General features: G+C 38.6%; 1 long non-coding RNA gene across 1 annotated transcript in view; it reads right to left on the bottom strand.

Moving 5' to 3' along the window:
- LOC111544472 overlaps positions 1-13,779 on the bottom strand; it is a 46,429-nt gene that overhangs the window by 5,454 nt on the left and 27,196 nt on the right. The window contains exons 2-3 of the long non-coding RNA XR_002732172.1: positions 11,383-11,517; positions 4,507-4,581 (exon numbers count right to left, since the gene is read on the bottom strand). This is a non-coding gene — a long non-coding RNA (uncharacterized LOC111544472). The remainder of the gene's footprint in view (positions 1-4,506; positions 4,582-11,382; positions 11,518-13,779) is intronic.

Genomic DNA, 13,779 nt, shown 5'->3' with positions numbered 1-13,779 from the left:
GAGTCACTCTGGCCATCCTGGGGCAGAGCAGAGCAGAGGCTCAGATCCTGGACACTTCCTCATCCACCCAGCAGAGGAAGCCTTTCACTTGATTTTGAAGGTGGGCAGGATTGAGAAAGGCCCAGAAGGGGATGAGTTCAAGGCTGTTTGTGGGCATGTGATCCCTGCAGTCACACACGGCCCTACCTTGTGTTTCGTTTCGTGTTCTGCTATCATTATCCTGATTATATCCTGGTAATAAAATTATCCTTAATAATTCTATGTTTGAGTTTGAATGTTGTAAGTAAAGTTCAATAGGACAATAAAGCATGTGCCTGAGCAGAGGAAATACACAGGAAAAAGTGAACTGTTTTATATTTTAGTACCTTTAACAGAGGGAACCTTTTGTTTTGCTTTTTCAACAAGGACTTCCACATTTTCATTTTGCACTGGGCCCTGGAATTATGACACCATCCCTGGATGAGGGCATTTCGCAAGGAAGAAATAGTACAAAAGTACAGAGATAGGAAAGCAAGAGACAAACTTGCAGGAATTGTGGGCCTTTCTGTTTAGGTGAAGTATAGCCGTATGTAGGGGAGCAGTGAGAGACAAGACTGGAAGAGTTAGTTTGCCTCTGATTGTATGTATAATCGCAATTTTAAAAGAATTAGGCTTAAGCAATTAATTGAAAGATTTAGGAGAGAGAAAATTGTCAGAATTCAGTAAATGGTTAGATTAATGGTAGGAATGGTGATAGATAAGGAATTGTTAAAGTTTACATTTTAGGCTTACATGATTACGATCCTACTAATGTCCAAATTGGAAATTGAGAGGTCACTGCTTTGTGAGGAAGGTACTCACTTCAGTTTTCAGTATGTTGAGTTAGAATATGAGAATGTTGTAAATAAAGACTTCAACTCAGGATATCAGTAAATGCTGGCCTGATTTGGATGTGTGGGGTTTTTTTTCTTTCAATTATGTTCGAAAGTCTGGATTAAATAGAAATACTGAATTTGGCAAGGGAACCCGATTCAGAACACAGCATCTGAATTTTCATCTTGTGATTTGAGAAAACCCTTTTTCCATTTTGTTTGCATATTTCTATGGCATCTTTCCTATGTGTTATCCTTGCAGATTGACTTCTAAACAAGATCCAGTGATGAAGGAGGAAAGCCAAGTTCGCTTCCCTACTGTGCATATCCCTTGGATTCCAACTGTCCGTATTGCCTGAGAGCAAATATCTCCATCACCAAAAATGAGGCTGCTCTTTAACCTCTCCTGTCCCAAGCACGGCCTCCTTCCTGGGAACTTTTGTTAAGAGTTAGAATTAGGAAAACATGGGAAATAGTCACTGTTTCTGGTCTTAAAGTAGTTTCTGATCTTAATGATAACCTTGGCTGCCAAATCATCAGCTCCATCTCTTACCCAGTCTGTATTGCTTCAGACTGGAGGAAGAACTTCCAGCCCTCATATACCCATTTTTAGTAGCCAACTTCTAGAAAGGATGCTCACCCTTTGAATCTGGCAACTCAGTACAAAGGCCAGACTGAAATGGGAGGAAACATGAACTACTAGTGGGACAATTCTACATGGAATAAAAAGTAGTTAGGAGAGCACTTTGCTCAAACACTCCAGGGCCAGAAATGTAGCGGCCTTGCTAGTTCCCTTGGCACGCTCCACCAAGGGAGAGCCAGTGCCTGGGAGATTGCAATGGTAAGGGCAACCTGAGGAAGCAGACGCTGAAGTTGGGTGTGTGAGTGGGGGCACGACACTAACAGTCCCTTCACTACAACAGACTTGACCTACATGACCTTATTTAACCTACTTGATGACACTGTGACAAGGGTGCAGTTTTCTTTGAGAGGTCTTGGTTAATAATTAAACCAACTATGCCCCTCACAAGCTAAGTAACATTTGTCAACTTATTTATTCCCTCTAAGCACTGATTTTCTCTAAGTCACAGAGTTTATCACTAACTCAGAGGGTTACTGAGGCTCCATTAAGACTTAATAGGTGCTAATCACTGAAAAGGTTGGGAGCCCCACTCTCCCACAAGTTACTCAAAGTAAACACAATGCTACTCCATAAAATGATGGTAAAAGAAATCAACAAAGTTCTGATTTTTCGTATGATGACCACAGTATGCTATTTTATTTATTTAGGAATATCACATTCTCAAAAGATAATTTGGTAGGACCCTACATTGCTAATGCTCAAAGCACATACTCCACTTACAGAGAAAGTCGAGCTGTGCAGGTATTCATCCCAAAGCTTCACACTACTAGTGCTAAATAGATCAAAACACAGACTTTTCTAGAAGTGATAGTTACAGAAACAATTGCTTTCTTCAAACATTTATTCCAGAAATATTCTATATGATATGCTCATTTATTTTTACAAGGGAGAGAGCCCTGTTTGGAAATGCAAACCTATGTGTATGCAAAAGCTTATATGTGTAATATTCATGATTAAAGTATAGGGAAGGTGCCTATCCCTACAAGAGTGCTTACGTAAATTGTGATACATCCTCCCAATTGAATACTATGTAACCATTTTTTGAAAAACACAAAACAAACTAAAGCCTCTATGTACTGATATGGAAAACTCCAGAACATATCATTAGGTAAAAAGCAATAATAGAACAGTGTATAGAGTATGCTACCTTTCAGGTAAGAAAAGGAGGAGACCAAAACAATAAGTTTTCTTAAATTTGCATGAAGAAACCCTAGAAGAATACACAAAGAAATGAAAATACAGCCGGTCATGGTGGCTCATGCCTGTAATCCCAGCACTTTGGGAGGCCAAGGCAGGTGGATCACCTGAGGTCGGGAGTTTGAGACCAACCTGGCTAACACGGTGAAACACCATCCTACTAGAAATAAAAATTAAAAAATTAGCTGGGGTGCTGGCATACCTGTAATCCGAGCTACTCGAGAGGCTGAGGCAGGGGAATTCGTTGAACCCAGGAGATGGAGGTTGCAGTGAGCCAAGATGGTGCCACTGCACTCCAGCCTGGGTGACAGAGCGAGACTCCATCTAAAAAAAATTAAAAGTAAAAAACTTAAAAAAAGAAACAGATATGAAGAAAGTAGTTACCGAAGTGGTAAGGGTTTGGGGAAAGAGGTGAATGAGAGGAAAGATTTAACAACACATACTTTTAAATATTGTTTTTATTTTTGAACTATATAATATGCTACTTATTATTTTTTTAAGATTTTAATTTGAAAATAAGCCTTCCCCAAAAAAGCAAATACCACACACTGAATAGATTTATAGGGAACTCTCCTCTAAAGAAGCGGCCTTTGGAAAGAAAATGCCAGTGTGTAGAGCAAACCTTAGGACTGATAGACTCGCCTCTAGGATTCTCCAGGCACAGGCGGCTTCAGCTGTCAGTTCCGGATGACAGGACCACAACCTTAAGGTTAGCAGTTTGCTTCTCTATTGACTACACTAACTGGCCAAAGAGCCTTATTCAAGCAAGCAGTTTTCTATGATTAAATCACAAATATGAATTTAGAATTCATCCCACAAGGTTTAATTTACTCTGCCTAGTTAATAATCAGTTTATCCTATCAGCCATCTAATATTAAGGCTATAAATCTAGAGATCTTTGCTGAATTTCTGTTGCTTCCTTGCTCATTGTCATTGCAACCTCCTCCCCCATGACCAACCCAGCTATAGTATTAGAACACAGAAAACATGTCATCCTTACCAACTCCTGTGTCCTGTGTCCATAACAATCGGCTGAAATTGCATGGAGATTATGTTACTTTTTGGTACTTTCAAATTCATCAGCTGAATTTCTAATTAAGTTTTGGGAGGCTGAAAATAATATTTTTCACTGTTTTCCATCTTTTCATTCTTCCCATTTACTATCCTGGTTTATGTGCTTTGCATGTGAAAAAATTATTTGAGCCAATCAAAAACATTTTCTTTATTCAGAGTTCTACTGGCAATAAAAGAATAATGCTTTCCCTCATGAATATGTACAATTGTTATTTGCCAATTAAAATAAACTCTTTTTTTCCAAAAATAAAGAATAATACTTTCTGGCCAGGAGTGGTAGCTTATACCCTGCAATCCCAATCGTTTGGGAGGCTGAGGTGAGTCGATCACTTGAGCCCAGGAGTTTAAGACCAGCCTGAACAACATAGTGAGACCCCTGTCTCTACAAAAAATTTAAAACTTGGCCTGTCATGGTGGTGCACACCTGTAGTCATAGCTATTCTGGAGGCTGAGCCCAGGAATTAAAGGCTCTTGTGAGCTATGATTGCACTATTGAACTCCAGCCTGGGGGACAGAGCAAGACTCTGTAGCTATGAGAGAGAGAGAGAGAAAAAATAATAGTTTCTTCCATCTCTCTCCTGAATCCCCCAACCAGTAATGATATTTGTCCTTTGAGTTTAACGACTATGCAAGAACTCAGAAGAAAATGATTCTTGTCTTCTAACCAGTGTGTCCTCTCCAGAGTCCACTTTAACTGTACTGACAATATGAAGACATGCACAACAGCCCTTCCTCACCTACCTTGATAAAGCCCAGTTTTCTTCCTGCCTTTTTAATAATGCATTTTGTAGACTCTGAGAATAGAAGAGAAAGTTCCTATGAAATATAAAATCAAGAACTAGGAGACATGTTACATTGAACTTCTGTATTTAAAAATTATATATGACTAGTTATTAGATAAACCAGAATGTAACTAATTTCAGTGCTAATTGTGATAACAATTATTAAAAATCACTCATTAAAATTTATGTGAGGAATATGCTGCGTGAAAGAATCTGGGCACAAAAGAGAACAAACTGTATAATTGCATTTATATACAGTTCAAGAACAGACAAAACTAATCTACGCTGATAGAAATCAAAACAGTGGTTGCCTGATGGTGGCTGTGGGAACTGACTAGAAGGGGGCACCAAGGGACTTACTTCAGTGACAGAAATGTTATATATCTTGACTGGGATCATTTGTTAAAATTCACCTAGTGTACATTTAAGATCTGTGTGTTTCACTCTGTGTAAATTTTAACTCAATTTTAAAACGCTTATATGAAGAGAAATCTCAAATTCAGAATATTATGTAAGAAATAGTAGTAGGGCTGCCACTCTAAGGTATCTCCTGTTGAAGTGTATGAGGGCCTGCTTCAATACAGATAATCATTATGCTTCCATTGAGCCCTGATTCAAATCAAGATAAACTACTGAAAGAATGTTAGTTCTCTTAAATACTTTGAACATACTCCACTATAATATTTGCTGTACTGTTATATTACCATAGATAAAGGGAGGTAAATTTCAGCTCAATCCTGATCAAGTTAATACAAATGCTGAAGTAGTAGCAGTAATCTAATATAATCACATCGAGACTGATCATGTAGTGTAACAACACACATCACATAAATTGACTACTTCAAAGATGAAGATATTATTTATTGTAGAATATTAAATGACTTGATTATTTTGCTATCCAGGGTCTTACACCATATTCTTACTAACTCTTGCTCAACATAATGTTAAACCTCAGAAGATAAAAAAGAATAAGAAAGCTAAAATTCTTATATTTTGTCTCTAGACTGTCCAAAAAGAGACTTCATTAATTTTCACCCCAGGGAAACTATTTGAAGCTTCAGTATATATAGTACCAAGAATGACAGTCAATGCAACCGGTAATATTAAAGCACCTTCCTATAAAATTGATCATTCAGCCATTCATCTTTGAGGGTTAAATAAAGGACAACACAAATAAAAATAAAAGTCCCGGGTGCATTTTGAGGTACACTTAGTGAAATTAAGTGCAAGGCCTATCTGCTTAAGTCCTCTGAAACTACCAATGGAATTTCATGAGTGTATGAATTTCAGAGAAAAGTACATATGATCAATAAAAAAAAAAAAATGCTTAAATGGGAGGAGGGCAGTAGACATTGCAATATTCACTTAATTATTAAGAAAAAAAGATGTCAAACATTAAAACAAAAGATTCTTCATGAAGCATTAGAAGCTATTTGTTGTTAATGCATTTGATCAAATACGTGTATATAATTCTAATTGACATTCAGCATTTATATGCACACACACATAATACATATATAACACACATACACAATATATATATATAGTTCATGAACAGGAATCAGATTGATACAATCAACAGTAGAAAAGAAGGTTTGATTTTATCTACATGGATATTTGTCTCAGAAAACAAATTCCATGATGGCAAGATTTCCCATGTGGGCTTTTGCTTTCCTTTGTCTGTCACCAGCAGAAGGCTGTGCACACCCAACACAAGCAAACATCAGTTTTTGAGGGCGAGCAGAAAGAATATAAGAAAACTGCATTCTAGAAAGTAGATATCTGGGTCTAATTTATAAGGTCACATTATAAAGATGACAGCTCTGTTTCTCCTGGATAACATTGAAGAGTGACCATTGTATTACTCCCAATATTTCTTCAGCTGAAGAGGAGGATATAAAGGTGCACTTGTGTAGAAAAGGTGAGCAAGCAAGGGTCCCATAGAGATATCCAAACACTAGCATTTGTTTTATTATAAACCATCATATAGATTAAAATAATCTTCAGTTGTGATCTTGTGCTATTTTAATTATGTAATAAGTAATGTCTTAAGTCCTTAGTAATATATAACTTATTATATATTAAGAAATATTTTAATCTTTATCGTGTCATGGTATGGTCAAAAGGTTACAAACTTTGTCACCTGTGTTTAATGCCCCCTTGGCCAGCTATAAGTTATGAAAAAATATTTTTAACCACTCTTGGTCAGTTTCTTCATCTGTAAATGAAAATAATATCTATATTTAGGGATGTTATAAGGGTTTTTGAAACTATGTATACACACACATATATATATACATAACTGTTATGCACATTATACATAGATTTTTATATATAGTTATGTGTATGTACATATACATATACATACACACACGTGTGTATCACTCAGTATTTACCTATTTACCTATTTTAGTACACATTCACAGAATCTTAGTGAAAAATAAATATACCTCCAACGGAGCTGAAAGGTTCTAGGGAGTAACTGGAGATAGTAAATGTTTACTCTCCTTACCTGGTACCAACCACTAGGAGTAATGAGCTAAATGTTAAAAAATTTCTAAATGCAATTTTTAAAAATAATTTAAAATATGTTCAAACAGATTCAAAAATGAAACTATTATGAAGAACTATTATTGTTGGGAGACAGTCCTCTATGGGTCTCTCCCATTGATACACATCTTGTTGGGTTTGCCAGGAATGCAAATGCAGGACCAGTCTAGTCTTCTTGTTTTGTCACCCAGGCTGGAGTGCAGTGTTGCGGTCTTGGCTCACTGCAACCTCTGCCTTTGGGGTTCAAACAATTCTCCTGCATCAGCCTCCTGAGTAGCTGGGACTACAGGCATGAGACGGGGTTCCACTGTGTTGGCCAGGCTGGTCTTGAACTCCTGACCCTAAGTGATCTGCCTACATTAGCCTCCCAAAATGCTGGGATTACAGGCATGAGCCACTGCGCCCAGCCTCAAGACCAGACAACTCTTTAACCAGGTCATTTCTCAAGGTTGGATTTGCAGTGAGCAGCCTTGAAGGATAGGGTAAAATCTTCCTCTGAGACAAAAAGTGGGGTTTTTTACTGCTTGTTATAAAAGTGGTGAATTTCCCAAACTTAGCAATCCTCAGCTACACGAACCCACTGTGCGCATAGCAATCATCTGAGCTATATTACACCACCATATCACACAGAACTGCGGACAAAAGGAATCAATGCAAATATGTTGATGCTCATGCTGTTTGTTGTGCCATGAGAAATAAATACTTTTGTCTGACTTAGGAGTCTCATGTCTTCTGCCAACCTTTATCAAACAGTAACAGACTTACTCAATAACTTCTAACTTTTGGTGGGGGAATGGGTTGGTGGCAGAAACATGTTTCTTTTTTAAAAAGGAAGAACAAGGCTCCCGCAGTTTTCATTCAAATATATGAAAAGACCCCCTGGAATCCAGTAGCTAACGTTCTTGCCCAAGTGGTAGATGGGGTATGGGTAGAAGTGGGTAAGAGTTCCCACCGTTTTCTTGTTAATGAGGATAAACAATGAGAGCTAAAATTGAAGCAAGCTACAGAAATGGTGTCTTAGTTGTTGCTCACTCTCCTACAAATGGGCAGAGGAAAATACATTAACATTACAAAGGAACAGAAAACTCCAGCTAAAAGATAGTGTGGCTGTGGCTATGGAGTCAAGCAATTTCTAAAACTGAAATAAGTGATGTCAGAAATAGGGATTTTGCTCATCAGTATAGACCTTCAGGTGAACTGCAAACATTAGAAGTTTGGTTGCATCATGAGCAGGCAGCCTCTCAAAAGCAAACGTGAATGCAAAGTTTTGCCAGATTGCACAGGGCTGGCCATGCCTGTCTCTGCTGCAGTCAAACTTGCCTAGCAACAAGAATGAGGCATTGGATGCTGGGTGGCTGAAAGCTCACCAGACAAAATGTAGCAACATAGACAAGGACAAAAAGAAAGGGACCCCTGGACCTAGGCACTCTCCAGATGCCAAAGATGAACAGAGAAGGAAGCAGCACTGGGGTTAAGATATCCATCCTAGAGTCAAGGGTCAAGGGGAATGAAAAGGCTAAGAAGTACATTTCCTCCTACTATCCCCATCAATGGACTAGCCACACCAGCAACCCTGCACCTCCCAACCTCACAGCTGGAGAATAGCATGATCTGGGTACTACTACTGTACCCCTTGATGCACATGTGTTAGACTCCTTGACCTGTACCCCTGTAGGGAAAAATGCACCTGAATTCAACTGATGGAGTCTACGCAAAGTTCACAGTAGACAACATAAGCTAAAGTGACCTTATGGGCGGGGCATTTATGCTACTACTATGTAGTATTGTGACTTCCATATCTGAACATGTAATGAAATTAAGGTGGTATGTGCCTATAGTTCCCTGTTCCATCAATGATAGACAGGACCCATACAGGAATCACTGCATGCACCCTCTCTTTAGGGTGGTCAAGAACAATAAAAACCCAGAAGGAGAAAAGAAATCACAGCTTCGGTTAAAGAGTTAAAGGTTGCCAGATTCTCAGAGAGGTCATTTTCAGGACCTCTCAAGACACCACACTGCCTAACATCGGTGAAAAAAGGAAGCTTTTAACCTGCTACTAAGGTCTCGTTGAAAGCTGTGCAAGCATTGTGACTGTCTGCCCTGCCATTCCCATTTTAGTTCAGGTCAACTCCAACTTGATGATTAACAAGCTAGGAATGCCCAACAGGCATTGTGAGTCAAATGGAAGTGGTATATCAAGAGTAGAGGCAGCCTGACCCTGGCAGCATTTTGGCTTTACATGAAAAAGTGGCAGCTACCCCTGTGGGAACCTCCTTGTCCGTGACTCCACCACAGGAAGCAAAACCAGTAGTTCAATGGAATCTATTCACAGGGCTTTTCCTAAATATTTGGGCCTAGCTCACTGATGATTTAACTAAATCAAAAGCTGATAGTATCTACTGGGAGGCAGTAATCGCTCAGCTTCAATGGCAGACTGGAAGACTGTGGTAAGGACCTGTCACCACAATGAATTGAATTGAAAGCCATTATCCTTACCTTACACAATACTTCTGAGGGCCACATATTGTATTTTTACTGATTCTCGGTCTGTAGTCAATGGCTTAGATATCTGGTCTGGCAGGATAAAGACACCCCTGTTTAAGGGCAACAAACTAAAAACAAATTGTGGTTGCCAATTGAATAATCTGGGTCACTCAGTACATGCCTTTGTAAAGATTCATTTTTGAATGAGAATGACTAGAATCAAGCTGCTAAGCCTGAACTTTCCAGACAGCCTCCATTGTCACCTGGATATATTATAGCATCACACATAGCAACACAGCCATCGTGTGGAATGGGCACACATTAAAAAGCAAAGTTTCTGGTGCAGATGCCACCACTGCATGCCAGACTTACGACTTTTGCCAAAAATTAGTCTTTCAATGAAGAACTCACTATACTTCAATAGACATTGTCCTTGTCTTTACTGAAAAAATTGATTATATTGGACCTTTGATTCACTCTTAGACTACCATTGATGCCTTATGACTGGTAACACTGTTTCAGGTTATGGTATTGCAATTCTAGGCTAATCATCTGACTTTACTCATACCATTATGGTCTTTGAATCAAACTATTTCATGTTTTCAGCTTTCTAGATAATCTATAGTCATAATGTATGCCTGCTGTCCCGAAGGCCACCCAATAATGAGCCAAAGGTCAAGGTATTTGATGGGTATTCCATGCACCTAGCCATTTACAGACATTTGATATTGTAGAGGCTTGGAACAGCATTTTCAAAATCAACACAAAAGGATTTCTGACTCCTTCTCCTTCACATTCTCCTGCTCCGCACACCTAAGTAAGGCAGTCTAGTCCTTGAAAGTAGCCATCCACAGAAAGGTTTCATCTCCTTTGCTTGACTCTTGGGTAATGATCAAGAAAGAATGGGAGGTTATCAATACCGATTTTGAAACTTTAGGATGCCACCCTGACCATTTCTGGGCATGATACTTATTTCTTTCCCTCAGCAGCAAACCAGAGGCTGGCCTAACTGGTACATGTTCCAGGTGGCAAACTAGCCAAAATGGAGCTTCATCTATTTTGTTCACTGCGGCACCCTAAGCTGCTAGAATGGTACCTGGCACAGAAGCAACTCCCAATAATATTTCATGAATTAGTGAATGAATTATATGAATAAAATAAAGTATTCCAAGACTGTTGGGATCTTTAAATTGGTTTAAAAAATAGCTTAATATGTTAATACATTTAGATCTATTTTATCTATGGTAATTCCTAATATCACTTAATATAAGAATGAACCATCGTTTTTCATTTCCTCTACTGATGGACAGTTATTTTGCATGCATCAACATGGAAAAATCTTGAAAACGCAAGTTTTGGAGAAAAAGCAAATGTCTAGATACATAAATATGTAGTAAAAGATTTCCAAAATGCACAGGAGGAATATAGATTAACTTTTAAAGAGTGGCTACCTCTGGAAAGAAAGAAAAGGAGAGTAGACAGGATTAGAAGGTGGAGGGATCAATTTTACTTATTCATTTTCTTTAAAAAGGCTACATGAAAATTAAGATCTTTCAAATGTGAATGGTGGTTAATAAATGTTTGATATTCTGTTATTTCACTAGCATTTTTCTGCACATTTGAAATATTTTACCCTCAAAAATAATTTTTTTTTTGACATAGTGTCTCACTCTACCGCCGAGACTGTAGTGCAGTGATGCAATCTCTGCTCACTGCAACTTCCACCTCCCAGGTTCAAGTGATTCTCCCACCTCAGCCTCTCGAGTAGCTGAGATTATAGGCACACAAGCCACCATACTGGGCTAATTTTTGTAGTTTTAGCAGAAACGGGGTTTCACCATGTTGCCCAGGCTGATATTGAACTCCTGACATCAAGAGATCCACCTGCTTCGGCCTCCCAAAGTGCTAGGATTACGGGTGTGAGCCACTGCACCTGGCCAAAAAGTAGTTTTTAAACTATGATAATATTTTCTGGTCTCGAATAAACTCCTTGATTACTATGGAAAACTTAAGGACTTAAGTTCAATCTAAGATTAGCAACTAACATAATATTTTCATTAGTTCTCAAAACCAATAATTTCTATCATAATTTGTATTTTATTTCATTTTATATTTTGTTTTATTTTATATTTTATTTTGAGACAGGGTCTCACTCTGTTGCCCAGGCTGGAGTGCAGTGGCATGATCATAGCTCACTATAAGTTCGAATTCCTGGGCTCAGGCGACCTTTCCACCTTAGCCCCCTTGTAGCTGGGACTACAGACATGTGCCACCATACCTGGTCAATTTTTTTTTTATTGTTTGTTTTTGGTAGAGACTTGGGTCTCCTCATGTTGCTCAGACTGGTCTCAAACTCCTGGGCTCAAGCAATCCTTCCGTCTCAACCTCTCCAAGTGCTGGGATTACAGCCGTAAGCCACCATGTTGGCCCATAATTTTTATTTTTAGAAGCATAAAAATAAAATTAAGCTGAAATTCATTTATTTATTTTCAATTTTAATTAATTTTTTATCGTAGTCTTATCCCTTGCCCCTGTCCCACCCTTTCCCCTGAGTCCCCAAAGTCTATTGTATCATTCTTATGCCTTTGTATCCTCATAGCTTAGTTCCCACTTGTGAGTGAGAACACAGGATGCTTGGTTTTCATTTCTGAGTTACTTCACTTAGAATAATGGTCTCCAATTCCATCCAAAGTTGAATTTTGAAAGAAGAAATACAATAGAATTTTACCATTTTATTTGTAGTCTTGTAAGCATATGGATAGGTTAATATTATTTCTCATGTCAATTCTATGAGCAGATAATAATGTCCCATTCCTAGATAATCTATGCAGTATTTCCACATAAACTTATACATATGTACTTAAGGGTTGCATAGTTTTGTAAGAGAGGTTCCCTCCACCCATAGTAAGTGAGTAATTCTGCAGAAACATGCTCCTCACTTTACACTTGACACATACCCAAGTTATTTGCTATCGGGTGTTGTATTCTACTTACAAATCCAGTCTCCTGTATGTTGCATGCTGTTTTACCCAGCCCCTCTGGGGACCAGTTTGAGAGCATTTCAGCTAATTTAATAATATAAGTTTGCTATACCAGCAAGAACATCTCTCTATAAGCTGAAAGAAGTCAGAGTGCTTTAAGTTGGCTTAAAAAAAATGTTAAAGCAAGTTAGAATCTTCAACTATCTTAAGTCAATGAATCAGGTACAAACTAGGTAACTTGTAATTTTGTGCACCATTACTACACATAAATGTGAGGTTAAATTAGAATAGCGGGAAGAACGAATTACATGTTCTCATGTGTTCATTTGCATTTTCCCCTACAGATCAGTGCCCTCTAATGCTGAATATTAAGGATTTTGAAATAGTTGACTGATGAGTTTCTCATTCTTCTATTATAAAATACATGTATCTGGGAAATAGGAACTACATAGCAAAAAAGTTTGAAGTAACTTTTCCTAAGTTCTTAAGTAACTGAGTGTGTAAATTCTGTTAGACTTTGACCATGAAAAGAAGATAATTGCTGAGCACAGATGATCCTGTCAGCCACTTGTAACAAAAGGACATGACCAAGAGATGACTGAGAGACGACTGTGATGTTCTTTTTGCTTTTTTTCTTCCCTAAGCAAATAGTTGCTAAATCCTAGGTGCAGGACAGCATGATTTCTGGTACTTTGGAAAATAAAATAATTGATTAAAATATAGCCCCTGTTGACCAGGCGCTGCGGCTCACACCTGTAATCCCAGCACTTTGGGAGGCTGAGGCCGGGGGAAACTTGAGGTCAGGAGTTAGAGACCAGCCTGGCCAACATGGCAAAACTCCATCTCTCCTAAAAATACAAAAATTACCTGGGCATGGTGGTGGGTGCCTGTAGTCCCAGTTTTTCAGGGCTGAGGCAGGAGAATCACTTGAACCCAGGAGGCGGAGCTTGCAGTGAGCCGAGATCTCACCACTACACTCCAGCCTGAGCGACAGGGAGACTCCATCTAAAACAAACAAACAAAAAAAGGAATAGCCCCTGTTGTTGAGAAGAGTTCGAAATATAATCTGTTGCTCTGGCAAAGAGTCAAGTCAAGTAGTCCTTACTGGACAGGAGTCCAACCATACACCTTGACTAATTTACTTCTCGTCTTCTGCCAACTGAAGCAAGTAGCTTATATGACAGCAATAGCAGTAACACATGGGTTGTCATAAG

This window comes from Piliocolobus tephrosceles, chromosome 4 (assembly GCF_002776525.5).
Source record: "Piliocolobus tephrosceles isolate RC106 chromosome 4, ASM277652v3, whole genome shotgun sequence".
Lineage (NCBI taxonomy): Eukaryota > Metazoa > Chordata > Mammalia > Primates > Cercopithecidae > Piliocolobus > Piliocolobus tephrosceles.
This window is presented reverse-complemented; position numbering and strand designations above follow the sequence as displayed.